The sequence below is a fragment of the Notothenia coriiceps genome, unplaced genomic scaffold, assembly GCF_000735185.1.
Source record: "Notothenia coriiceps isolate Sejong01 unplaced genomic scaffold, NC01 NC01_scaffold00011978, whole genome shotgun sequence".
NCBI lineage: Eukaryota > Metazoa > Chordata > Actinopteri > Perciformes > Nototheniidae > Notothenia > Notothenia coriiceps.
This window is the reverse complement of record NW_011344679.1, coordinates 1-4492: the sequence shown is the minus strand read 5'-3', so window position 1 is coordinate 4492 and position 4492 is coordinate 1. Positions and strand designations below refer to the sequence as shown.

Below are 4492 nucleotides of genomic sequence, written 5' to 3'. Positions count from 1 at the left end.
CAGGAGGAGGAGGTGCTATCATTACTACAGGAGGAGGAGGTGCTATCATTACTACAGGAGGAGGAGGTGTTATCATTACTACAGGAGGAGGAGGTGTTATCATTACTACAGGAGGAGGAGGTGCTATCATTACTACAGGAGGAGGAGGTGCTATCATTACTACAGGAGGAGGAGGTGCTATCATTACTACAGGAGGAGGAGGTGTTATCATTACTACAGGAGGAGGAGGTGCTATCATTACTACAGGAGGAGGAGGTGCTATCATTACTACAGGAGGAGGAGCTATCATTACTACAGGAGGAGGAGGAGCTATCATTACTACAGGAGGAGGAGGTGCTATATTACTACAGGAGGAGGAGGAGCTATCATTACTACAGGAGGAGGAGGTACTCTCATTACTACAGGAGGAGGAGCTATCATTACTACAGGAGGAGGAGGAGCTATCATTACTACAGGAGGAGGAGGTGCTATCATTACTACAGGAGGAGGAGCTATCATTACTACAGGAGGAGGAGCTATCATTACTACAGGAGGAGGAGGAGCAATCATTACTACAGGAGGAGGAGCTATCATTACTACGGAGGAGGAGGAGGAGCTATCATTACTACAGGAGGAGGAGCTATCATTACTACAGGAGGAGGAGGAGCTATCATTACTACAGGAGGAGGAGGAGCTATCATTACTACAGGAGGAGGAGCTATCATTACTACAGGAGGAGGTGTTATCATTACTACAGGAGGAGGTGCTATCATTACTACAGGAGGAGGAGCTATCATTTGTCAAAGGAAATAAAAAGGGAGATTAAGAGTGAATATAAAATGTAGAAGACGGAGGAGGTGCAGGAGGAGGTGCAGGAGGAGGTGCTGTTACCCGGCTGCACGGAGGCCCTCAGCGCCCCCACGTTGTGATGGAAGGCGTCTCTGAGGTCCAGGAGCGTGAAGCTGATCCCGGCGTCCTGAAGGAGGCGAGACGCCGTGATGCCCCCGAACCCACCACCAACCACCACCACGTGTACACTACTGTCCAGGGGGGGGGAGGAGGAGGAGAACCAGGCCCCCATATCTACACACACACACACACACACACACACACACACACACACACACATACACACATGAATTAAATAACAAGTTAATACAAGAAAGTATACTTAAAGTACCAAAAATAAAAGTAGAATAATAAATAAAATGAACTAGTAAACACATCTATTAAATAAATATAGTGCAGTAAAATGAGTTACACTATGTGGCCACTAGGGGGCGTTTTATGTTCAAATTAAGCCTCAAGAAGTGACCTGTTCTGTGATCCTATTGGCTGGAAACTTCAACCCTTCATCTCACCACCAACACTGATTATATTTAAAAATGACTCTGACGTTATGATGGTTTTATTAAAGTCTGAAGAGGCTTCTGCTTTTCAGGATAACTTCTCAAAGTTTCTGAACTCAGTCTTCCTTCACTTTTAGCGCCCCCTGTTTCCTCTCCATGTTGCTTTAATCAGCTGTTGTCAGTCACGTGACTATCATGGACTGCAGGTGAACTCACCTGCTGCAGGTAGAAAGGTTATTGGATCTCAGGTAATATTCTGATAATTAATATTGTTATGATTTTCTTTTCCTGCTTCTTCTCTGCCGGCGTCTTGGTTTCTGACGATGTGACGTCTCTCCGCCAATCACAGCTCTCTGGGGGCGGGCTCAACTCCTGGTGCGTTCAGGTGCTGCAGGAAAATACACAAGTATTACATAACAATCTATTTATCCTTAACATTTTTAATCCTATTTTGTTATTGTTTGTCTTATTTTTATTATTATTATTACGTGTGTTTTACTCCATTAATTATTGCAATAAATACCAGATTGTAAGTTCATTCAATGGCTATTTATTCTTTATGTACAGGACACATAATTTATTATTAATGTTAAAACTTATGGAAATAAATTATTCAGAAAAAAACTGTATATTTTTTTATATTAACAAAAATGGATCTATAACCACATTTTGACTCTTTAACATTTTTAAATATAGGTTTACTTTAAAACATTTTATTTGAGTTGTTTCTCTACATTTTGGGATTTATTGTGCAAAGTACATTATTTTTATATTTATTATCATCGGTCCAAACCTTGATTTATTATATTATATATATTATTATAATTATTATTCTGTATTTATTATGATTATGATTAATATTATAATCATAATAATATATATATATAATTGACACACCTTATCTGTATTTTTAAATGAATTATTTTTAGTTATATCTGAGTGCAGCAGGCTACAAATGCTACTACTACTACTACTACTACTACTACCTCACGGCGTCGTCAAGTTGCCATAGAGACAAAGGAAAGACCAGAAAATATGCTTTTATCTTTTCAAAATAAGAGTTACTTCAAATATGTTGCCAAACCTAGCAAAATAATATAATCGTAAATTCCCTTAATTGTTTATAATTGATTATGTTGCTTGCTAATATAATCTTAACGCTAAGTTAAATAAAGACATGTTGCATACTGTACCTGCGAAGGTTATAACAAGCACAGGTCTGGCGGGTAGCATTTTATTTTTGAAAAGCTTGACCGGAAGTGTGTCTCCGGTGCTCTCAGGCTACGGGAGTCGGTGCTCCGTTACTCTCGGTGTGTCTCGGTGGTTTAACAGCGGACTGTCGGTGGTTTAACGGCGGACTGTCCGCAGCTGAAGAGACACATTCATGGGGAAAACGTGAAGAAACCGGAGAGGAACCGGGGAGGAACCGGAGAGGAGGAGCACTTTCATCCGCGGTAAGAAAACTAACTTATAATCAGTTACCGTTAACTTTTACTTAAGTCGTTAAAGTTTCCGTTATTAGCGGAGCCGTTTCCCGTTCATATGTAAATACTTTTAAATGTATTTTATTTATTTTATTTTGTGTGTGTGTTGTGGTTAGTCTGGCGCGAGCCTTTTGTTCCTCGCGGCACCGTTCCCATGGTGAAGCTTCATCAGCTCGCGAGACTTTACGTAGCACGTTTAGTGTTTATTTACGTAACGTCAACTGACAACCGTTGTTTTTTAAACCACATTTCTTCAACTTTTTAAAATGTTTTATTTATTTATTTAAGAATATATAAGTAGGTCTACATCATTTATCTTATATAGCATAAAGCTCAAATCAGAGGTAGACATGTAAAGTATTAAATACATAGAAATACAGTTTCACATTTCATATTTAATATATAAATACACAATGTGCCTTTTCATCCATAATGTTTTTGCTAATATATTGTTTAAATTCTTAATACAAATGTATAAAATTAGGTCTGGAGTCCCATCTCTTTTTATGGATTATTATATTTCCCTAAAAATAAAATTAACTGAAAATCCATAATATTAGTATCTGTAAAACAGTGACAGTTTTAACGTTATTTATATAATGTTATTGATTAAATCTCACCACTTTTCAACTGCTTTTTATCTGTATTTTTAGTGTGTTGTGTTTTATATATTTTTAGTGTGTTGTTTTCTATGAATTTCTACATGTAAAGTGTCTTACCATGAAAAGCGCTTTGTAAATAAAATGTCATATTATTAAAATATATGTCATTTTTAATAATGCTGTGCTAGGAAGACTCACAATCATTAAATAAAGAAAAACAATCTAGAATCCAAATCTACTTTAAGTACCATAAGTAAAAATACCCATTATGAAGAATTATTTATAATTGTATAATGAATATTTCATTAATATTTAATAATTTATGATATTTTTACGTAAGTGTTTTTATTTACATTACGTCAACGGACAACATTTTTTACGTTACTACTACTACTACTACTACTACTACTGCTACTAATGCTACTACTACTACTACTACTACTACTACTACTGCTACTAATACTCTTTATATATACAGTATGCTACTACTACTACTACTACTACTGCTACAAATGCTACTACTACTACTACTACTACTACTACTACTACTACTACTACTACTACTGCTACAAATGCTACTACTACTACTACTACTACTACTGCTACAAATGCTACTACTACTACTACTACTACTACTACTACTACTACTACTACTACTGCTACAAATGCTACTACTACTACTACTACTACTACTACTACTCTACACTACTACTACTACTACTGCTACAAATGCTACTACTACTACTACTACTACTACTGCTACAAATGCTACTACTACTACTACTACTACTACTACTACTACTACTGCTACAAATGCTACTACTACTACTACTACTACTACTACTGCTACAAATGCTACAAATGCTACTACTACTACTACTCTTTATATATACAGTCTATGTTCCTACTACTGCTACTACAAATGCTACTACTAATACTACTAATACTGCTGGTTAATATCTTTTTTTTTTACGTTATTCATTTAATATAACAATACATATACCGTAATAAGATTTCCAATATTAATACTTTTGTAATTGTTCTGTACTTTAAAGTCTTACCTAAATACATTTAAAAA

General features: G+C 36.2%; 1 long non-coding RNA gene across 1 annotated transcript; it reads right to left on the bottom strand.

Moving 5' to 3' along the window:
* Positions 1 to 696: 696 nt before the first annotated feature.
* Positions 697 to 2916, bottom strand: LOC104947130 (uncharacterized). The gene is made up of 3 exons (XR_798525.1): positions 2522 to 2916; positions 1545 to 1716; positions 697 to 1062 (listed from the first exon to the last, which is right to left on the bottom strand). It is a non-coding gene; the product is annotated as an uncharacterized lncRNA (long non-coding RNA).
* Between the last annotated feature and the right edge of the window lie 1576 nt (positions 2917 to 4492).